Consider the following 25,301-nt stretch of genomic DNA (forward strand, 5'->3'; position numbering starts at 1 on the left):
TGGAGTAATTAGGTGAAAATACCCCAGAAGTGCTGTTGACCTGTAGTAGCTGCAGATATAGACAAACTCCCTTAGCTTGGGTTTGAGTGAAAAGTTTAAACCTAGTTCGTCATGCTGTAAAGAACCTCTTCTTTCTGTATATCACTTAGTAAATCAGAATGAAGCAGAACATCTTTGGTTATTGTATGAGACATTTCCTTGGAGACTCAGGCTAGAATTTACTTGAAAGAGAATGTGCATTTCTGTCAATCAAATTACACACAATCTTTTCAATAATTTATATGATAAAAACATAAATATTTTGATAAAAGCCCATCTTCTGTTTGCCAGATGTTTTTTGTCCTTTAAAAACAAGATGTTAACATACAGAATACTTATTCAGCTTTGCCTACTTACTATAGCTCTTCACATTCATTATTACTAATATGGACATTTCTCGATGATGAGAATAGGGCAATAAAAAGTAAATCATTCAAAATTAAAATGGTTTTCAGACTAATTGACTGACTTAAAAGCAATACATTAATAAAAGTATTAAATGACAGCTCAATTGTTGTGAATTGATATATATGTAAATAAGAACAAAAAATTGGTTCAGAAAAAGGACAGCAGTGTTAGCTTTAAATGTTAGTGGTTTTTTTTTTCACAAGTTAGTTTTAGAATACTAAATATGGATTGCAAATGTTAAGTCAAAGATTTCAGAGAAATATATTAGTTTCATAGTGTTCTTTTCTAGAAAACTTAAAAGCTTTCAGCTGGGCTTTATCATTCTTTTACTAAAGGAAATTCAAAGGAATATTGTAGGGATAACCAAGTCAGAGAAATCTAGGATATCCCTGAGAACTAAGAATAAATCTGTGAGGTAACCGAACCATTAAGAAAATGATATTAGCTGGTGTAGAATTTTATTTTTTAATAGCAGGCCTATGAGCATGCTGTTTTTTTTTTCTTTAATTGTCTCTGTGCTGCAATCACTAAAGCTACTGAAACAAAAACATCGCTAAGCAGATGATGTTGCTAAGCAGATGATGTACTAGAAAATGGGTCCAGTTCATTAAAAGTATTCATCTCATTTAAATGATTTACTACCATTAAAAAAAAAAAGACGTGAATTCCTTCCTCATAGAAGTTAATATATTTCACCTCCTAAAATTTAAAGCTAGGATATTCACAAATGATAAATGATAAGCTCTATTCTCTTAGTATGCAATAACAATCCATCTGTATGAAAATTCTCATTTTTATATGGATAGTAGCACTTAAACACAGAGGGGATAGGGAATGGCAATCCTGTATTGTAGAGCTTTGCTTTCTTGTCTAATTTGTTTCTAATAACTTCATCTAATGCACATTTTCAAACTTACTATGAAGCAACTTCTGCAACCTTCAAGAATAATTATTTTCTCTATTTTATGGCTGAACCTAATGAACTATTTTTCATTGGGTTTTATAATTTTCTATTATATCATAGTTGTTAGGGTTTGTCATAATACTTTGAAGCTTTTTGAGGCGTTCTTGAAGACAAGTCTACATTCACATTGAAACGACACATGAAATGCTGTCGCATGAACTTAACACAACCACCGACAAAATCTATAGCTTCCACTATTCTGTTTTTGTGTTATATTTCCCACTGGAATTAGCCAGCATGAATTTAGCAAGTGCAAATTGTGCTTGACCAACTCAATTGACTTGTGCTATGAGATGAATTGCTCTGTGGATAATGGGAGTGCAGTAGATACTGTTTACTTGGATCAATGTACCTGCTCTTCATTTACGTCTCCCTTGGAAAATTTATTTTGTCCTGATGTTCATACAGACTTCTTTTCAGGGGAAGTCTAACCATTTTTTGAATATTTCATAAAATTATGTTTTTACTTTTTTTTCATTTTCTGTCATAAAACCTGAATCATCAATCATTTTTCTTGTTGATTTTTAAGAGGAATTTATTATTATATAAATTGATCTCTAATGAAGTTTCCTTTAACCACTTTCATCAATAACAAATATTAACGCTTTAAAAGTACCTTGTTGTCTGTAAGCTGTAGGTCTGGAATTAATGTAGGCCCTGTAGGACAACTAGATGAAGAGGCTGAAATCAGAGGGCATTTCTCAATGTGAAAGTTGTGAGAGAGTTGGAAATTGCATTATTCTTATCTCCTTTTCACTAGCTTTTTAAAAATGCATTTTCCTTTGTGAGACGGTTTGTTAAACATCTGAATCTAGTTTACAAACTTATTTCTGTTTATATTATATGAGCACAGAAAGATTTAATGGTCATATACCAGGAGGAATTTGTTTCTTTGTACATCTAGTGTTTTGGGATGGAAAGTTGCTCTTAGTCAAAAGAATGGTGAGTTAGTGTACAGTAATACAGAGCTAGCTCTGAGATCCCAGCTGCACAGTATCTGTCATGCTCAAACTGGCAATAAATACCTGTTTTTGTTTTCAGTATGTTTATGCAGATCTTCAGAGAAGTACTTTTTAACGGTTTGTCTTGCATGGTAAAGTGCAAGACAATTTTGTAGCACTACCAAGGGGAGTGGCATCCACTTCAGCTGCTACTGTTTGGTCTGATGCTGATCATGAGTCAGAGCCATCAGTTGTCACAGTTCAGACTAGTGTATTAACATTAAGGGAAATCAATGATAATTTACATAATTACAGCAGGCTGTGAATGACAGCAACTAAAGTGGTCAATCTGTCTTTTACCAGTAATGTCTGTCTGTAAACCTTTTAAATATGCCCTAGCTTACTTTGCTAGGGTTTGCATGAGCCATTTAACTGGGCAGAAGGCCAGTTCACTTTTAATAATACTAATAACAATAAGAATGCTAGTCTGAGACTACCATGGTACGCATGATGTGGTTCAGAGTAATTTTCAAATAAAGACAGGTGTTTCTCTAAAACATGGAGCTCACGTTGTTCCTAGTGGAAATCAAAAATGCGTTTATTAATCCAACTCTTCTAAGAAAGTCAGCTGATCCTTCCATGGTAGTGATTATAATGGGCATAAAGTGCCATGTTAAAAATTGCAGTTTGGAGGTAGATGCTGAGCACAGGTAAGAGAAGCAATAATTCATGTGTGTGCAATCAGCTTTCTGAATGTGTAAGGAACATTTTTTGACATAGACTTTTAAAACTATTGCTTAATATTAATGTATGTGTTCCTCTTCACTGTTTTCTTTTATTATTTCTAAAATTCTACAATGATTACTTTTTTTTTAGTGCTTTTTAAAAGTACATTTATGAAAGATATTCTATGCCAAATTAGCTAATTCCAAGGACAAGCCTTATCTCAATCTTTGAGTCCAGCCAACGGATCCAGTTACAATGATGTGTATATATATATATGTATATATATATACAGAGAGAGAGAGATTAGGCATCATGCCCGAATTCTAGCAATTCATCTTGATTCCATCAATTCTAGTGGGGGAAATTCCAGTGGGGGAAAATGAAAAGGCATAACAATTCTAATTGTTTTGGTTTAATACTGCATAATTTCAACTACATTGTTATTGAAAAGTGTCGCAATTCTAAGTGAGCTACATAGGTATAAAACTAGTTAGTTTGCTATCAAACTACGATTATTTAATATAAATCATTTATACAGTTTGGTGTTGAAGTCATTTGAGATGCAGTGAAATAACCTGGAGCAGTCATTTCCCAGTTTTAACTTCAAATTATAACTCCCGGTTAATGTTTAAAATTTATTCTTTACTTTTATATGTATTAATATTGGATCTTGTTAATTTTGACATCTCAATTATTTTTTCTTAAATTTTCTGAGGATTGTTTTGAAATTTGGAATTATTTCTCCATATACAAGGCATAATCATATATTTATAAACATGCACAATGTATGTATTCATTTATTTTTAAAAAAATCAAAATATAGTAAGTATATTTATTATGAAAAAGTGACATATTTTGATGTTAATTTACAATTTGAAACCTCAGTCTGGGCAGAATAGTTTTGATGTGTCCAGAAAAACAAGACAAAACTATCGTTACATTGTTGTTATTAATTTCAAGAATTAGTTCATTTTAACTTTTCCTTAAAATAAATAAATAAATAATCACATCTGCTCTGGATTAAATCTGTCCTGAATACTTCTTGGATTCCTTACCTAAGTTAGATTTCTGTTCATATTTCAGTTAAATTGTCACAGATGGCTTTCCATACTTTTCTCTGTTCCCAGTAGCAAACTTGTTTTTTGTTTAATGTATTAGCTCAGATGAGTCTCTAACAGTTCTTAATTTCTAGTCTGCATGTATCCATCTGCAGATTGCCATCCAATACCTTTAAATTAAATTGACAAAAGATATTTCTGCTGCTTGTTGATATAAATATCTTATCAGTCTTATATAAATTATTTTAAATTGTAGTATGTAACAAACATATTACATGCTACAGATTTTGTAAGTAGCATACACAGTGCTTCGTATTATTTTCATAAATAATGTCACTCAAATATTCTGTCATTAAAATCTTTTAGTCCATCCTTGCATAGCCTTTTAACCATTTATCTATGTTAATCTCAATTTGATATTTTGTTTCATTCTATACAATGTTATGAAAGCAATTGCTTTAGCAAAATTTGAATATTCAGAAGAATTGGACAATATATGTGAATAGAGTAAATGTTGGTCATTTACATTTTTATTATGAAATAGTACACAGAATATATGTTGAAAGAAGTTTGATATGAACCTAATTATATAATGTAACTCAATATTGATTGGACCCATGTTAGTGACTGACAGAACAGAGCCATTAGCCACTAAGTCAATTCTTTTTGCTTTAGGGACATTTTATGCTATACTCATGATTAAACACAGCTTCTGTCTGTTCTAGCCTAACCTAATTATATCTGACCAAAACAAGATACATTGTGAATGCCTGCACCTGTTCATGTAAGTATGGACTCTGGTCCAAAGTATTCACTCTTATTGTGGCATTCCCACTTTATTTTACAACACTGTGTAATCCTTACTGGAAAAGTCTGTATGGAGTCATAAAAGCGGTATGACACTTTAAACTGTTATAAAATTTAATCCTGTTTCTTTGTTAGATTAATGAGAAATAAATAACATCCTTTTTCCCTGGTGTTATTTAATTTCTTTCCAGAGAATTTTTGCATGATAGTTTGGAAGGACTTATACGGTTGCTCATGACACATGCCCCTAATAATTTTAATACTTGCGTCCTTCAAAACTTTGCAATCGGCAGCACACCCACACACGTTATTTGGTTTTAATCTTTGAATTGAACCGTTTCTAATGCTAGTCTTCTAATGCATGACAGATACAAAATATGTCCTAAATTTCACATGGGTCAGGTGAAGTTCGATACAACGAGGCAGTGTCATACTTTTAGTTGTTCAGGATGACAGCTCAGACTACCTCAGGGCATATCATGCTGTTATGTTACATGAAATCTTTGGAGAATACAATTTACCAGAGCTGTGTTGACCCAAAGATTGAATAATACTGTTAGCTTCCTTATTCTGATCTTTTTACACAGTGAAGCAATTTCAGATTCTATCACATTGGCTTCACAAAAAAGTCACAAAGGGTCTTTTTTAACCAACCATTGACCTCATCCCAATAACATGGAGCTGAGTGCATGTGTAGCTACTCACAAGAGTAAAGCCCTGTATAATCTGCACAAGGGTACATTAAACAGAACAGGAGCTAGTAATATTTTGGGATAAAATAATGAAGTTTTTGTCTTTTCTTGATCTTATTGCAGAAATCTAGTGACTTTCACTATTTTTTAACATGTGTAGACTAGGTTATGCATTAAATGATCATTTTAAGTTGGGTTTCTCTGAACAGAAAAATAAGAACATTCAAAATCTTTAGCTAATGAAATTAGCTTGGAATTCCTACCAGGCTTGTGCTTTTTCTAGCAGAACCTTATATCTGGGGTGGCTCACCACAGTGTGTGAGAATGCTTGCCAGAAATAGCCAAAACACTTCTGTTCTGCCCATAGAAGACTCACCCATGTTGTAATACTGTTAAATTTGATATGTGGAGAGATGGGAAGCAAGGTACAGTTGTTGCAAAATGTTAGGTGCTGTTGGTTTCATCAACTTCTGTGTTAAAAAGATCAGCAATAAAGACATTAAATATTCAGCAATTTTTGGAAGTGAAGGAGAACAAAATGTTTTCTGTTCTAAAACTACCTGAGATACCTTGCAGCAGGATGCACGTGTCAATGTCACTTTCACTTTTGAAAATGTTTCTTTAATCATGGGATGGCTCTGGTTAGAAGGGACCTTAGATATCATCTAGTTCCAACCCTGCTGCCATAGGCAAGGACGCCACCCACTAGATCAGGTTTCTCAGGGCCTCATCTAACCTGGTCTTGAACACCTCCAGGGATGAGGCACCCACAACCTCTCTGGGCAACATGTTCCTGTGCCTTACCACCCTCTGAGTGAAGGATTTCCTCCTAACCTCCAAACTAAATCTCCCTTCGTTTAGTTTAAAACCATTCCCTCTTGCTCCTGTCGTTATCTGATTGAACAAAGAGTCGCTCTCCGTCTTTTTTTATAAGAAATTTCATGCACTTCCCAGGAATGAGAGATATCATTGATTTCACAATAAAGTGGTATTTAAATATCATGGTAATTAAATTTCCCAATGCAACTGTCTAAATGGAAAAGATTAAGATTTTTTGTTTGTTTTTAAAACTAATACAAACTTGTTTGATATGTTATTGTAATTTTTATAATTATTAGAAATGGATTTAGACTTTATCACAATAGGCTCAACCAATGCATGGTTGGGCATTTTGCAAGAACTGTGATAAACTAAAAACACATTTGATCACATTAAGTTTTATATTATTATTTCATATGCTGTGTAGTTATTTTACGGGATCCTCAAGTATTTCACCTATTTAATTCCTTTTATGTTTTTATATCTCTTAACATCTCTGAAACGTTTTTGCCTCTACTTTGTGGCACTGTCAGTAGATGCTATTGAAAAAATTGACTCCAGTTTCTTCTCATTTCTTTGCATAGTAGTAGCAATGACTGCATTCACGTATATGTTTACAAAGCCTTCTAAAATACTTGCCTCCAAATGCTTTTTCCTTGTGTTGTTGTTGCTGTTATTTGTTTGTTTTTGTTAACAAAGCTCCCTTTCTTCTTCAGTAAAGTGAACATCTCTAAATGCTTCAGACTGGATAGTTTAGGCTGGTTATGATTCATGATAGGAAGACTGGTCCTGTGAAGAAAGGTGTTAGAAAAGAAAAATGAACACTGTCTAATTCTCACTGGGTGATGTAAACAGTCACAGTTGCGTGGAAATTCTTTGTCATTTTTCTTATTGTTCTTCCACTGAGTCTGACATCTTTCACCTACAAGAGTCAATTTTTCACATTTTTAAGTGAATGTTCAAAGTCTGGAGTCTCTGCATTTGTATTGTCCTGGGGCTAAAATTACCTTGAGATATGATTTTAGGTTATCAGAAAAGTAGTGTAGTCACAAACCAGATGCTTACAAATTGCTGAACTGCCTAGGATTCATTCAATGAAAATATAAAATAGAAAAAGATAAAGAAAAAGGAAAAGAAAGAAAAGGGTTGTTGTTGAAATTGCTACTTTCTGTTTAAAGATCATGCAACAGAGAAAAATATCATAAGCAGTCAATACTTACGCAAGTTATGTAGAGATTTGTTACTGTCAGTCACTTTTTCATATTCAAACTTCTCCATGAAACATATGGTTTATTGGAGGCACAAATGAACATTCATTTAATGCGTACTTCATTTGTTAGATCAGGGAATTTTCTGAAGACAGTTGAAACTAAGAAGGAAGCAGGAGAAGGAATTTCAATCAAGTGATGGGTGGAGAGGGATACAGATGCAAAATGTGGAGAATGAGAATGAGTGTCATGTTATTCATAGGAAGGTTTTATCTTCATATTAATTTACTAATTTCTGGCAAATAAGTGGTACAGTTTGCCCAGTACCTTCTTTTGATGCTTTTCAGTCTAGGAGACTCATACAGGAAGCCTGGAAATTGAAGCTATTTGAAGTTGACAGATGCATTAAGACTTCATATCTTGTAATTAAAACTGCAATTATAGTTATCCATTTAGAGCTTAGATAACTCTCTCTCTTTCTCCATACATGTGTGTGTGTAAGCATATATATACCCCACCTTCTTCCGCCCCCCTTTCGCCACCACCAATATTTTCAGAAACACTTGATATAATTTTTCTGTGCTCTCATCTCACAACTAAAGCAATGATAAATTATCAGTCAGGTTGAGCAGACCATTATACATTTCAATATATCATAGTTTGGGAAAAGGTGTCTGAAGTACAGTCTAAATTTGCACTTTATTATTTTTGCTTCCATCTTAATTCCCTGTTTATTTACCTAGTACATCTTCTGTCCCTTTTAAGTGAAGATTGTCATTACCTTTCTTCAGTTGTATTTACCTCTTTAGCCTTTCTTTGTGAACTCCTACTGTAGATACTCTAATTTAAAGATGAAACAGTAGAAAGGATAGACAAGTGTGCACCAGATTGTACGTAAATTAGAAGAGTGGGGTGATATATCAAACCTTTGCAACCTCTGTATTTTCACAAGTTCACCAATGCTGACAGAGATGCTTAAGAGGCAAAGCTTTTGTGTCACATACATGGCAAAAAAGAGACAGAGATGGTTTTACTAAACTGACAAACCGTTTTCCTGGAGTTTTCTGGTACAAGCTTTTACCTTAAAATGACAGTTCCAAGGGTAACAGAATGTTACAGTAATTAGATATAACCCAGTTTTGAATGTCCTTCATTAAGTACATGAAAAGTAGTATTAAAATAGAACTGAATAGGTAAAATGTATGATTTCTTTAACTCTGTGTTGTGTTCACTTTTATATAGACAACTTTTTGCTTATTCTTCCTTATAATTCATGCAGAAAGTAATCTCTTTGCATACCAAAGTATGCATTGTTTGTGGGATTTGGATGTGTACATATTTAAATAAGGAAATGTAATATGGGTATGTGAAAACGTTTTTTTGTTTGCCAGTAGAGGACACGGGCAGTCACTGGAACATATTGAAATCCTTATTTGATTAGACAGCAATAGCTGCATTTTACTAGACTATAACAAGAGAAGATGGTGCTTGGAAAGCTTTTAATTTTGGTCTAGCTTCCACTGCTCATATCTGTAAGATTTCTGGGTTTAGGTACTGAGAAAGATGGACCTTGCACAAAACAGAGAAACTTATGATTGAGGTCTGTAGTAAAAGAGTCACAGTAGTTCTCTTGAACGTGATTTGGTAAAATCTAGTTGCTAGGGATATTCAATTTTTGTAGTTTTTCTAAGTGTGTTGGAATGGGTTCAGTAGTCCTACTGCTGTAGGACCTGCTGCATTAAACTAAAGAGTTGTATATTCTCTAGGCTTGGGAAAAATCTACTCTGCTCATACAGGTATTTTCCTGATTAAACGGCAATTTACATGGGGAATATCTCCCTGATAAGAAATAGAAAATATTAAAGAGAGATAAAAGTTTACTTTTTCTCAGTCATGCCTGTGAAAATGTAGTAAGGAAGAAAACTGGCTGGTGGCCAACAGAACTTAAATACATGTAATAATGGATAACAGCTATGAAATGGGCATATTGTGGTTTGTGTCATTATTTTGATGAGATGACTACTGTGTGCAATGACTTCCTCTGCTGTCTGATGTTTTCTATCAGTGATGTGACCTTTGTGAGGCAGGCTGACAGCTTTATTGAGAGTGAAAGTCTAACCACATATGTAATTTTTTCTTCCATATGGTTGTAGGCACACAATTATTCATCACAAAATTAGAAAAAAGAATCATAATCACTTTACCATGCAGTTTCTTAACCAGTGAGAAACTGGAAAAAATAATAATAAAAAAAAATATGCAAGGCCTTAAAGGAAAATTGTGGTTCATTTTACTATTCATAGTGATGGCTGGGGAAATCTGGCAATGCATACAAAAAAGATCTTTTATTAATGAAGTTTATCATCAAAATAGTTCAAATTCTGCATAATCTCTCTCTAAGTCCTTTTTTCCTTGCTTGTTGCTCAGATGCAGGGAGAGGGCTCTATTTTACATCATCTGTAACATCCAGTTCCTTTCTAGCCAATTATAATTACTGTTGGGTTTAGATAATTAACTAGTGGACGTTGAATAAAACCCTTCTTTCCTATATAACTCACTGATGATAAGCATATGAATAACCCCATGTGAGCTAAGTGTTTCTTCATTATCCCTAAACTTCCTAAGTCTTTCCTGCTTCAGCGTTGTCATCATGCCAGCATGTATCTGTATTTTTCTGTAAGCTGCAATTTTTCTTTACAGGAAGAGTCTACACTGTAAGTCATGCATAGAAATAAGTGGATACATTTGGGTAAACTGTGAAAATTACTTGTTTTTATTTATTTTTTACATGTAGCCCACAGTCATAAATATTTCGAATATTCATGAGTACTTTACTGGTATTTGTAGGTACTGCACAGTGTACTACTATTAACTTAAAATACAGAAGAAGTGGAGAGAGCTAAAAACACTTGAATATTCATTATTTGGCATCTTGATTATAAGCAAGGTATAAATAAGTGGCTGCCTGCATTAAGAAATTAATTTTATATGTCTACTGAAAATAATAAACAGAACTTGTTTGTTCAGATTAATGAAATCGAAATCTAAAAGCATATTTTAACTGTTCCCTGTTGAGAGATCACTTTGTTCAAAGTTTGTGCATCATTATCTCTGGGGGTAATATAAGCCAACTGGGTAGCTATCATCGCATGTGTAGACCATAGCCCATAAATTCATTACTGTATGTTAGACTTCCCTTAGGGCAAACCCTGTTTCCATCACTGCCCTTAAGCCAGTCTCTGTCAGTTTTATTTATTTTGAATAGTGATAATTTATTCAAAACTACTCAGGCTGACTTAAAGAATTGCTTAGAAACTAACTCCTTCGCATATTAAGAGTTGTGACATATGGATGTTTATGTCTATAGCACTCAAAAGTTCTGTTTCAGATAACAATTTCCTTTCATGTATGTGTAAAAACTGTTCTAATGCCTTTCAAGAACAGGTCCCTTTCTGAAGAGTTGTTTTAATTGGTTAATCTTATCAGGCAAATGAACTATTCTTTTTTTTTCCGCGGTCCAACGCTAATTTTCTTTTCCCATTGTGGAGGTATGTTTGGAACTGCATGTTATCATAGATCACATTGTATCTTTCTTGATTTCCTTTGTTATTGTTATTTTGCGTGCGAGTTCATGCACGCAGATGGCTGTCAGTAAGGTCCATGACGTTTAGATGTTTGTCTCCTGGAACTTATCCTGAAGTTGTAAACTTTGGCTGGTGCAGAGAATTTGAGCTTTGTTATGATTTGTGCACATTCTCATGTCTGACAATTTAATAACCGCTTGCTGCTTCTCTTCTACTACATAATACTGAACAATAACTACACTTGAAGGTTTGTATTTTCTGCATGTTATTAAAAGGAAAGTTATGCCTCGAGGCAGTTTGTAATAATTCTGCAGTCAAAGGCAAAAATCAGAAGGAACAAAACTGATCTGACACTGTTTCAGCTCATGTGAAACAGTAAACGTATTAACTTTGGTTCATTTGTGAGTAGACATAATTTGTAATTAAATATTACAGTGTATGTAATCAGGGTTTACTTCTTTAAGCTACTGAAACAGTACTGTTGGAAAATATTGAACCATAAACAGACTGGAAAAGTACTGGAGCTTTTTTTCTTTTTTATTCAGGCATTTAGTACAAATTGTTAAAACAAAATAGCAAAGTATTTTCATTGAATTTTGCTCACATCTGAATAGAAATGTTTTGTTATCATTGCTTAAATCGGATTTAAGATATAAAATTATTTAATACTATTCATATATTTATTTGACCTAACAAAGTTAATTCTATAAAAACTTACAGTGAAATAACCCCTTGAGATACCTCTGAATTAGAAACAATTTCATGGTTTCAAGAAGTTGAATTTACGTATATACACAAGGTCCTATGATTTAAGTAAGGGTCTATCCCTTCCTTCCTTTCCTTTCCCCCATCTCTCTTTTTTTTGGAGAGAAGCACCTATGTGTACAGGTCCTTTTGTAAGAAGAAATTTTTATGATGTTATTTATTTGCAATCTCCCATCTTATTCTCTCTGTTTTCTGTAGGACACTTCAGAAATCTTTTTTTTTTTCCTAGTACACAGTCACATGGTTTGAAGATTTACAGACTTTTTAAAATCCTGCTTTATTTTCAGTGACTTGGCCTTTTCAAACATGCTAATGTTCCTCATGAGAATTTCCTATTAGAATTACTGCTCAGGTTAATAAATATATGATCTTTTTTGATATCTAAGTGGGAGTTGAATACCTTTGAATCTAGCCAAGAAATCTGTAGGAAAACCTAGCTTTTAAGTAAATGTTTGCCTAACAAACTACCCTGACTTTAAGCTCCATTCATAATGAAGTGCTTTTCTGGTCTCGGTCCAGCAGCCTTAGCACCTTGCAAAATCATATCACTGATTTCCTAGTGTGCCATTATTTCTCATAAGGCCAATGCCATAAATCTATTCACACTTTACTGCAGATAACAAGTAGCGGATTCCCTTGACTCTTATCTTAAAATGGTCAGCATAAAGTTGTAGAGTTCCCAGAGTTCGAGTTCCCCTACTGGTGTCTAGGCTTATTCTGGGAAAGGAGATGCATCTTGGTAACTCCAGGATCTTGTAAATGCAAAAGAAAATATATAACAAGAAAACAGTTGTCATTTCAGGGAGTTTCATATATTTTGTTTACTGAAAGACCTGAGCAGTCATTTGTGTAATTTGATATGCTGCATGTTTAATGGCCAGAGGGCTATTAAATGGTTTTATTGTTGCCCTTGCATTAATTTCAACAAAAGTGTTATTTTCAAAACTCAGTGTCTAAAGTTTGTTTTCTAAACTTGATATAGGTAGCTGTGAGTTGCACACCTAAATAATGCAATCCTCCAAACAGGCTGGCAATTCAGTATCATCCACTGAAGGACAAAGAATATCGAGTACTGGAGAGCCAAAGACTACTGCAGATATTTGTATTATATATTTAGATTAAAAATAAGATTGCATTATAGAAAGTAAAAGCGGTAATTTCTGAAGTTCCACCTAGCATAGCTATGAAAAACCCTCTGTTTCTTCCATCTTTCAAAAGATACTACTCCTTTTTTGGCTGTCAATACAGCTAGTCTAGAGACAAAATCACGCTTGGTTGACAAAATATTTCTCAACTGATCATTGTTCTAATAACTGAAGAACCATAGTATAATAATAATCTAAAAAAAAACTTTATACCTTCTGATTTAGCATGACAGTAGCTGACTTGTTGACAGACTCAAAGCTACTGGTATGTAGAAACACTTTGGAATGGGAAGACGAGTCCCTTTCATGGTAACAGCTCATTTTTCTTCCTTCTATATTAATAGAATGTTGAGCAAGATTTTCCATTTAGTTTGGCTGGGATTTTTTTTTAATTATTATTACTGTCTTTTTAAACAATGAGCTGCTTTAGCTTTTAAAAATTGGTAAAGTAGATTTAAATTTCAAAGTACTAATTACTAAAAGGAAGTACTAAGAAATAAGATAGTAAAGAATCCAGTGGGCATGCACTCTTGAATGGAGATTTTGGCTATTGTGATGTCTTCTCAGGTTGTGATGCTGCTTCATGACAGATGCATACTGGGTATATCATCTATGGTTGCTGGGTATATCATCTATGCATGATTGCTTAAATTAAATCCAGAAGAGTAACCAAAACCCTTACCTGATTTATTTCAGCTTTTCTAAGAGTATTATTTCTATGTAGAAATTACAATATACCAAATAAAAACAACCCTAGAATGCAAGTCTTATAGTTAAAATCTATTTTTTAATTCTATTTCATTTAATTTTGTAATATAATGCAAGGTAGACTTAAAAATACATACTATTTTGGTGGTATTTAAAATTATACATGGGTGTGTGGCCAGTTTCTCCTTCCACATAAACAATTTCCTTCTATTTTCCTTCTTTTTGTGATCTATTTTCTTATTCTTACTGCATTGAGGTTGTTATTATGTTTTGCCAGAGGCTTGACTTGTATGTGGTTGTGTTTGTGGAGTACTTATTTTTAATGCTAACAGTTCTGATTAGGCTAGTTTTGTGAGTTTGTCAGCTTTATATATAATCCTGCCTAAAAACTTGCATTTAGTCCTAATCTCTAAAATGGTACAAAAAATAATCATTAAAAATGAGGCTTCTTACAGGGTTAGCTTAAATCCATTTTATTATGAAACCAATCGCTTTTCCTTTCCCCCTTTCTTGTTTCCAGTATGGATTTTATAAATGCTGCTTTTTTTTTGCTAGCAAACATGCAAGATAAAGTTAAATACATGTTATGAAACTTCCTGTATGGTTACAGCTGAGAACTCAATTTTTGACAGTATAACTCTGCTCACTGCTGATAAACTAAAAAAATGCAAACAATTGGGGGTGGGAGGAAGGCACATCAAATTTTTAAGGGACTAGATTTTTCTAGTCCATAAACTGTTTTGTATTTTGAATGTTCAAAATACTTCCATGTTGAAATTATTCTGAGAAAAGAGACAGATAAACTTAAAGTCATTTTGCTGGTAGCCTGAGCAGTCACCTATGATGCAGAAGAATGAAACAGTAATTCTTTATTCTGCCTGACTACAAGTGGTCCAGACAAGGTATTGCTTCTTCCACAGCCTAAGTGAATAACCTCACCACTGGGTTTATGAACTCAGCCTTTCTCTCAGTGGTCCAGTGAAGGCTCAGCTATTTGTTTAATTCTGCTGCAAAACTTGTTGAGAGACTAACTCAACATTGAATATTGAGATAGTTCTAAGTAAGAACTGAACTTCAGTTTCATCATATTCATCAGCGATCCTGGCTTTCCACCAGGAATCAGGCTGTGTCCTATTGCTAGGAATTTTACTGCGATATTTCTTCCCGGAACTTCAGAAAATTTTTACATTAAACATTCTTGAAACCAGTGGATATTTTCCATGACGAAGTTGTGCATCAATACACTACATTTTCTGATTTAAGAACAAACAAACAAAAACATTCTGCCTCATGAAAGAAAAACAATTGTTGTGACTGGCTCAGAAATTTATTAAGGCATATGAAGATGACTCTCTAATTATGTGGTTTTTTGTTGTTGTTGGTTTTAAAATCCTATAATTAAAATAAGTGATACAAGTTTATCAGTTTGTCACAGCCATCCATAGGGAAACTTTTATTTCTACAGCAGTCTATTATCTTGTTAAGCTTTTAAGTGTTATTAACTTTTTTTTAACATCCATCTTTGCTAAGCATGCCTATTTTCGAATATTTTACACGTTCCAAATGGTGGGGGAAAAGAAAAACCTCAAATTTTAGGCTTAATTTTAGGTAAAAGTGAAAAAATCCTATCTTTCTCAATAAGTGTAAACAAACCTAATATTTCAAATGCAAAATCTATGAATATACTTTTTCTTGCATGATAGAAAACAATGAATTATTTCTTGAAAAATATTGCATATTTTTAATTTTCTGTGACGTGTGTTCACAAAGCGTGACTCTGATTCCAAAACTAAATGTAATCATACATACACATACACAACATTTTTTTTAAAAAGAGAAATATCTTTGTCTTGTATTAAATTACATTAATTACACTGCACTGGGCTTTAAGTTCTGTTCTTTTAATCTGCTGTGTAAAAAAGCACATGAGCATGGGCCATTGAGATATTTGCTTCTGCTCATGTCAAAAGAATTTATATGCAGTGGAAACTGGAGAAAAAAAGCTGAAATATTGTAATATATAAAATATAGATATGAAAAACAGGTACATTAAACTATATACATCATAGATGATTGGACCAGGGCTTGCTTTAATTTAATTAGTTGTGGCTCTCTGGCACTAATACCCAGAAAATGTTCTGGTCTTAAGGTCATTGTTCCTATAAAATGCTAATATTCTAAAGGTTTTCTCCCATTCCAATTGTCAGTGCAGCCATTAATTCATCTGGTTTAGTGTTAAACACTAGGAACTAAACAACAATTTGAGATTCCTCCTACCATAAAATTTGGCTGGTAATAGTTATCCTCAGCTGGGTACAAGAAATCACCTTCCCATTGTCTTTTTATTTACAGAGACTCTTCTCTGGAGGATGCAATTCCATGTCATTCAAGTGCTCTTTACCCCAGAAATGTGTTTCTATAGAAAGAAACAGTATACTGGTTAAAATCATTTTTAATTATCTCTTTTTATTTATCATTTTCTCATAGTTTCTAATTAGATTTTAAACTTTGATACAGAAGCTCTCTTTGTAAACAAAGCTCTACTAATAATTGTTGCTAAAGAAAACAGTGCTTTTTGTGAGTATAAGATGATAGCAGCCCAAACAAGGAGTTTTTTCCTTTTTTCTTTTCTTGGCATTATATGAAGTATCACTTCCTTTTAGTGTACATAAATATATGTATATATATATTTTTTTTCTGCTGTTTAATCTGGTATCACACATATGCCATCCAATGAATATAGTAGGATGAAGTTCTCCCAATATCAGTGAGTTGACTCATAGTCAGGTTCATGAGTGAAGTAGAAAAAAATCTTGCAGATTTCAAAACTCCTGGTTTCTACTCCTGAAGATGATAAAACTAAAAACAATAAAAATAGATGAAGGTACAGCAAAACATAACATTTCAAGACTAAAACTTGAACATGATTTTTGTGCTTTATTGATTTTAAAGTGTTTTAATATTATGAAAGTAGAATTAAAAGATTACTCTTACAGAAAAAGTAAATCTTGACATGTGGCAAAAAACAAAAAAACTTTAGCAATTGCATGCTAAAATATACAAACAAGTTTTTCAGAATATTTATTTTGCATCTGTGAAAGAGTGGGGCTGAATTGCTAAAAAGCTAAAACATAAAAACCAAATAAAAAACTCACCTAGAATATTACTTATTAAGGATTTAGACTTTTTAGTTAAAAAAAAAAAAAAGAAAAGTTATCAGAAATTTATAATCCTGAACACTGTCCCTAGGATTAAATTGTTAATCACTCACAATGATTGTAGAAGTATTCAACCTATAAGCCAAGTTTAACAACTTCTTGTGTGATTTGAGGCTGAATGAGATCCAGAGAACATACCAGTAAACATATGTGCTTTTTGATTCTAAGATCTATGGACAGGCAGAGTTCAAAATGTTCAGCAGCTGGAAAGTGATCAACATTTAGTGATTCCATACTATTTTTCTGATTTTCTTCCTTTCCAGCTTGTAGTTTCACTCCTACCAGGCTCTTTTCAGATGATGTTAGTGTGAATGTAAATAAAGGCAAAGCTCTTTTCACACCTGACATTTTGAGTAATCCTTTTGTCCTGGGCACAGATGAAGACAAACAAGAAGCAAGAATATGCAGTAACTGCAAAACTTAGCTCTTAATTCTTCTTGGAACTGTAGTAATTTGTTCAGGGGAGGTCAAAATTTCTTTCTTACAGCTGACAACTGTTTCTGGAACAGTTGTTGGAGCCCTGTTGACTTGCTTTTCCTTAAGAGAGTGGAGAAATTATGAAACTTTTATTACTATTATTATTAGACCTATTTCTAGATTTTCCTTCCAGATTTTTTATGTGTATCTTTTTTTTTTTCTCAAGTCCAGAGCAATTTTGTTATGTTTGAGAAGCAGACTATCTTTGAGGAGAGCTTCGTTAACCTGAAGAATGTGCCTACACCAGGATTTCTCCTGCTATATTTTTAGAGAGCTTGGTGTTTATCTAGGTAAGCTTTTTCTATACAGTGATATACATACTGCTTCTGAGGCACCTGCTTACAAAGTGTGTAGAGTAATGCTGACATATTTTTCTTTATTTGTTTTTTTGTTTGTTTTTTTTTCACTGTCATCATATCGTGATGTATTTTCTTGTAAAATCCTATGCTACTGCGCTTTTTGGGACACTTGCATGTGAAATCTCTCTTAAACGCATACCAGATAATAAAGTTCTGGACCTTAAAGTATCCCAAACAATTTTCATCTGTTTCGTATGCCTATCATAGTGATAGATTTCAACTGCAAAATCCCACCTAATTTCCAAATATCCTGTATATCCTGTTCTTGCAGAACTAATACTTACATTTTTAGTGAATTTAGAGCATGCAATATTTGCCTTTATGACCCTTTCATTTGCTGAAAGCTGTCTTACCACTGATGTACCAAAGGAGAAACTGAAGAAAACTGCACTATGTCCCGTAATATGTGGATGAATTTTGTTTGAATACTCTGTTTGCTCTTCCTGTGTCATTTTACAGCAAGTATGTTTGAGAACTGCATCTGGTTTGGGCTTTTTCCTTTTTTTTTCTTTTTTTTTCAGCCAACCCAGTGAAAGTAAGCTGATTGTAGGATTTGATATACAACTTTCTAGCAAAAGAATATCACTGCTATCTTTCTGTTTTAAACCAACCAGGGCATTAATTTGCTTCATGATAAGGTAGTGCTTCATTGTATCATATATCATTAGTTTGACACAGTAAAAGCTAACACAAATCAAAAGAAAACAAATCCTTTTACTAGTACTTCTTCCAAGCTGACTAATGCTTCTTTTTGTGAAATCTCACCTAATTTGCCTTGCGACTATATTAAAGAGCTCCAATCTCAAAGAACCATCTTTCTTTACTTCCACTACCAGAGGTGGAATTGCTACACTGAAGGATGTGGATGCAAAAATGCTATTGCGAATTAAAAAAAAATTTAGGTCAAAACGTGCCTGCCTACATAGTGGAACTGTTGTCTTTGGTAACTGTTAATGTTGACCAAAATTATCTTACAAAATAAGCATACATGTGTGAACATAAACAAGTACTTCTAGAATTAAAAAATAATAACAATCCAAAATACTTCTTTGTAATATGATATGGTCTATTCATCTAGCTCTATGTTTTGAAACTGAGCACAATGGCACTGTAAAAAATATGAGTACTTTTAGTTCATCATGGACAAAAAATATTTTCTAGTCATATTGAAAAGCAAATATGTACTGTCACTCACAAGATGAGTCTTGATATAGAAAAGAGAAAAAAGTAGTTAGACTTTGTTCATTACAAAAAAAAAAAGCTGCAAAGCTGGATAGGTTGTGTAGGTTTGTGTAATTTAATACTATTTTAAACCAGTTTTGATGCTAAAGTGAATAGTTCATATGAAAGTTCTATTCCAGTAGTTTTGTTGCAGTAATCCTATATAGCAGGAGCAGGTCTCTGTAGACTGTCACAGGCGTTGTTTCATTACATCATGACAATGAAATGCACAGATAGTCCCAACAGATTTTTTCTGTCAATATGATGAGATTGGTGTGACATCTGCAAGCTCCTGAAATAAATAGGGAATTGGTATTCATAACATCCTACAGAGGGATTATAGTGGGCACTTAAGAATTCTTTTTAATTCACTATAAATACTTTGGCCACCACACATCAAAATCATTTAAAATTTTACTTTAAAAAATGATTTAGCTGTTTGAAAACTCCATAACTTCATTCTACCTATCAATATGACCAGCAAGGCAATCTGTATGGGTTTGTGAAATTGATCCAGGCTTCAGGTTTGTTTTTATTTTAGTGTGCTATTTAGAGAAAGGCTTTTTAATACACTTGGAAATTACCCTTCTACTTAGAAACTTTTTAACATATGTAAAGAACATCTGAAAACATAGTTCTTGATTTGGATGAAAATGCATATGTTTTGAAATGGTTACTATGCTTTCTCTGAGGCTTAACAGCATTATCTGTAGAACCAGGAGCAGAACTGATAAACTGATTTGTTAAAGAAATCAGACTCAGTCTCTGAATCATCTAATGACCTGCTCATTGAACCGAAGGCAGATGGATGTGATGTTAGTTGTACAACACTGGCTACAGAGTGACGTACATTTAGCAAGCTATTTTTACAGTCTTTTTAGGTTACGGGAGACCTATGGCTTCGATTCCTGTCTTGAGTTTGTCCAACCCTGTTGCAAGAGAGGACTCTTATTATCAGTTCTGTTGGGAGAAGTATTTCATGTTTATATTTTCATTCAAGAATGTTACCTTCTAGCATTAGGAAAAAAAAGTGATTTATATATATTCTTTGGCTGTGCTGTGGATTATTTTAGTGTACTCTGGCTCCCAACCTTATAAAAGGCCGAAGTTGTTATAGATGGGTCTATTTAATCTCCTACTGAAATCAATGGAAAAACTTCATGACTTCACGGGGAGTTTAAGTAGCATACCAAAGTCCTTCTGAGAAGTACTGTGTTGCCTAGTTGAAATATACAAATTATATTAGAATTTGTTGCGGTATCTGGATGATGTTATAGCCATGAAAGTTTTCAGTTTAAGTACGTGTTACTGAAATTCATATTGCATCAAGTTATCACCATTTTTATTAAGCCGAAAATACATAACTTTAATAATTATTGTGTCTTGTTTGACATTTACTGGAGGGCTTATTCTGATTTAGTTTTTCATTCCATAGTAGTATTGTTTTGCATTAGAGTATGGTCTTTGTCTCACAAGTACATAATCATGTAAGAAAAAGAAAGTTACATTTAAGCCTTTTTTTTAGTAGAGTCCAAATAGAGGCTGTGCCTAGGATATTTGCACCTACAGATACACATACATTTTAACTTTTTCATTATTCTACAAGCTTTCTGAAGTGATGATCGTGTGTAAATAATCTACTATGATTTTCTGTTTCAAACTATCATTTTCCTTGATTCAAGTGCCATGGAAAATTTGTCATTCCATCGTCTTTTCTTTTTTGCTAAGAACTTGTGAACTATCTTTGATTTACTCCTTTCTGAGGGAGTCCCTGCCTGGCAATAAATAGATAAATCTCTGCTTTAATGCTATTTCTCCCCCTTGGGTGTGTTTCAAATGCTTTTAACTAGAAGAGATTTTGCTGGAGTAATCCATCAGTGCTAGTAAGACCTTGTTCAAATTGTGGAAGCCAGTAGTGGTAAGATAACTGGCTCTGAAGGAGGTTAAAAGAACGTTAACCTTGAAAAAAGACACGACTGTTTCCCACAAGGATGCTCTTCTAGGTTGGACAAGTTTAATTAAGGAAGCTGAGTAGAATTTGGAAATGTTCCCTGAGTTTCCTAACAGCTGGGAATTGGTTTGGATCTAGATAAAAGCAGGTGCTTTAGTTTCAGAGGATGAAAATGGAAGGGGAGGGGAGTTGGGGAAAAAAAGAAAAAAAGTCCCTCTTTTGCTATTATCTGTAAAGGAGTCAATTAATAATCCTACTACAAAACTATAGAAGTTGTGTGGTTTTGTTTGTTTGTTTTTTATTACTCAACTGGTGTGAAGATAGAAGGGGAAATCAAAGTATCAGTCAGTGAATTTACTGGTTCTCTCCAGCTACCTCTGATTTTTCAGATTGAGAATCAGCCAGTAAGCTCATAGGATCAGGAAATGAATTGCTATAAATTAAAAAAAAAAAAAAAAGTAAAAATCTGTGACAACTGTCATTTCAGGAAAAAAAAATATAGTTTTCTGAATAGTTCTGAATAGACCAATTATTTTATCCCTGGGGCTTAGCTGTGTAACAGCTAAAGTGGAAATCTGAAAATGATAAGAGTTATTTTTCATGTTTGTCTTGTTTCATATGTAAAGCATGTACTTTATTTTCTTTTTCTTCCTATACCGTAATGACCATTGCACCCTGGATATTTATGTACAGCTTGATTTTTATTTACAATATTACTGTTATTTATTATATAAGAATACTTTTCAGATATTTTTTAACAATAACAGGACTGAAGTGAAGAACGCGCTTATAGGTCTTCCAAGGGAGGCAAGTATTTCATTATAACTGACTTCAAAGTATCTAAATGCTGTAGCACGATTTGGGAGCTTGATGTCTATGGCTTCTGGAGAGACTGAAGGTTACATCTTACGTCCATTACACCTTGCAACTCAGTACCAGGCTAGAGGCACCAGGCCAGGTGGCACGTCCAAGTGTTTTATTGCTGCAACATAAAAGGAGATTAATTTATGCCCAGGAAGTAGAACCTAGTTATTCCTGCCTACGAATATGTGAATGGTTCCTAATCTTTACACTGAAATAAAGTGAATATACCACTTGACCTACTAGCGTGGTTACTTGCCTGGTACAGCAATGTCCTATTCAATCTGTCATCCTGTTCCTGGGTATATATTTCATAATAAGGTGCTGCTTCATGAAACAGATGGAAAGGGGGGAGCAAAGGTTTGCATTTCCTTGAACAGAGAAGTGGATTAATACCAGGTGAGATGCTGTTTTAACCATTGCCTACAAGAAATGCTTCAGGTGAGAGTGATTGCTGGCTCAAGTGCTGCAGATGGCCCAGGCAGAAGAATATACTGTATGTGGCTCTGAGTACCTTGCTGGGTGTTGGATGGGTGCAGTTCAAATGAAAGTGTTTCTGAGCATTCCCTGACACAGAATTGGTGCAGCTAGGAACTCTAAAATAGAAATGTTGATGCCTGCTGGCTCCTAATCTCCTCTTCAATATTAGAGATAATTCAGTTAATTGTTTACATACCCTGGGACATGCTTTGGTTGGAAATCCAGATCAGTGTGCAGTTTGGCAAAGACTGCTTGCAGAGATCAGTAGTCACTCAAAATGTTGCTTTAGCATTGGCTTTGTGTTATGTTTGGGAAATGGAAGAGGAAGCTGCCTTAAAAATTGAGCCATCTTTTAACTGGGTGAATTCCCCTCTTTTTCAGCTGATACTGTGATCTAATGCTGAAAATTACAGCCACTATGTCAAATCAACCCCACTGGAATTGTTAAGATCAAAATAGATCACAGCTAATTCTAGTAATGATTAGTGACTATTCATATGAATAAAAACCTTGACATATGGAGATGTATCACTGCAATCCAATATTTATCAAGTGATAGTTTTACACAAATAATGAAATGTGATTATTCCCATGAGAGGTTTTTTCCACTTTAATGTTGTAATTAATAGACTTGAAATTGCAATTTGTCAAAATGCCAACAAGTGAAAAATCTATTTTCTGAAGAATCCCACCTGTTAGTAGACAGCAAAGAAGAAACTTAACTTAAGCTGTCTTTCTGAAATAAATAATAATAATAATCCTGTCTACACCTTAAAAACACTCTAATATCCACACAGCCTACTCTGTCTCATTCCTCTGTCCATTTTTTTTTTTTAAGGCAGTTCTGGGGAGAGAGGTTTGGAATCAACTTTTGAAAATAATATTGTGTTTAAAGAATGGGAGAGGAATAAAGTTACTGCTTAAAAATATCATTCTAATTTCAACTTCCATGTTCTTCCATAATTGCTTGGAAGAGCTAATTAGACTTTGGGGAACAAAGAGTATGTTTATACTATACAATGCAGCCTGATGCAAGCTGGCTTTTGAACCAAAATAGTTGACTGACTGTATTAGTGTAGCACTGAGCAGAAAAATAAAAATAAAAAAAAATCATAAGACTTGCTGAGAGGTTACCGAATATTTTGCAGTGGGTAGCCAGCATTTGGTCATGTGCATACAAACTGCCCTTCTTTCTCTCTCTCCTCCTGGGCTCATCTTTTGGATCTGGTATCATACTATGGATTTGCTGCTGCATGTTCTGGGTAGAACACATCAATCAGTAATGCTTATTGCCAGGAGTTTTGAGGTGATCCTATGAAAATATCTGGCCTAGCTCTTAGATTGGTTAGTCCAGATATTAGCTAAATTATTTGTTGTGCCCCCAGCATGCAAGGACTTGATGTAGATACCTATTGTCAGGGAAAATACTGACATAAATCGGATTTTCAAAGGTTTAACTACCTGCAGAGGTTCTAAGGATTCCAAAGAACTGCATGAAAGATATCCAAGACATGCATCATTTGTTTTTCTTGTTCCCTAAGGTAAGGAAAGGCAAAAGTTTTGCTTCTCTTTTGGTTTTAATCTATGCATGACTGCAGATTTGTGTGTGTGCCCCCTCACTTTTTCTTTTCTTCCCGTGTGCTTTTTATTTGTTTGTTTTCATGCTGGATGAAAAACCCACAGACCAAGCTACCCTATAATTCTGGATAATTGAGTTATTCATTTTAAAATCCTTAGTTGGTAGGAGGAAATAATCACTGTGCCTGTATGAATTAGAAAGGTGCCATTCCATTGAAACCTAGGTGAGACAATTTGTTTCTGGAATACCAGCGAGAACTGAGCTGCTGGAGAATGAATACCTTTTGAGATAAAACTAGACAAAACAGCTTTAAGCCTCCTTTTACTTGTTGGTACCTGCAGTTCTGAACATTTTAATTGAAGTTTGTCTTTTTTTCCACATAAAAGATGAAAGCTTTGTCCATCTGTTCGAAATGTTATTTTGCTTAAAAAAAAAAAAAAGAACAAACATTTTGATGGTTAAACTGTAATGTATTATTTTAAAAGCACTTGGTCATATCCTCAGTTGGTGTAAAATCAATTCTGAAGTTAACTCTACAACAGAAAATAATCTAATCCATTTACCTCTTTCACAACATTCAGTTTTTGAGAGGTCCAGCATTTAATAATATCTGAAGGAAAACACCATTTTTGTTTATCATATGAGTGGTTGTATCTGTACTTTTTCATCTGTGAGACTGCTAATCCTTAGCTACTAATTAAACAGTCTGGAAAACAAGGTTGAAATGAATGATCTGATATATTTATATAGCGGCATTATTTAATGTGTCATAGCCACTAGCTGTTTTGAGGGATGCCACTGTCAGGATTTTCAAGTTGTAACATCTGTCCTGTGAGAGAACAGCTCTGGCCTTAAACAGGGCATTTCAGCTTCGCTTTCTCTGCCTTCATTAAAAAAAAAAAAAAAAAAAAAAGTTAAAGAATGGAATAAATATGTCTAAATTGCTATTGTAAAATATTCAAATGCAAGCATCTCTAAACTTCACTGCACGTGGAGAAAGTAATACACAGATGACACCACTACTATTGAAAGGTGAACATCTGAAGATTGGCTTTATTAATAAAACATTCTGACACCAAGCACCTGAATACATTTTAACATACTTACATACTTTAGCAGTTGTCCAAGCAAAGCAATGAATCTGGAGAAAGTAAAATGATGTCACATTTTCTTTAATAATGGACAAATACTTCAGGGGATATGTTTTTATTTCCTTTCTGATTGTGACCAAGTTTTGCAAAATTGTACAGAATGTAATGAGCTATTGAAGGGTATACAAAATTATAGCTGT

The 25,301-nt window shown here is 33.7% G+C and overlaps 1 protein-coding gene across 10 annotated transcripts in view; it reads left to right on the top strand.

Moving 5' to 3' along the window:
- LOC310898586 (uncharacterized protein) overlaps positions 1-25,301 on the top strand; it is a 301,122-nt gene that overhangs the window by 226,922 nt on the left and 48,899 nt on the right. For 6 of the 10 annotated variants that reach the window (XR_014583460.1, XR_014583461.1, XR_014583474.1 and 3 more), the window contains one exon: positions 17,726-17,849. The gene's annotated coding sequence lies outside the window, so the exon portion shown is untranslated. The other 4 variants (XR_014583464.1, XR_014583467.1, XR_014583463.1 and 1 more) reach the window with 3 other exon arrangements.

This window comes from Anser anser, assembly GCF_964211835.1.
Source record: "Anser anser genome assembly, chromosome: 4".
Taxonomy (NCBI): domain Eukaryota; kingdom Metazoa; phylum Chordata; class Aves; order Anseriformes; family Anatidae; genus Anser; species Anser anser.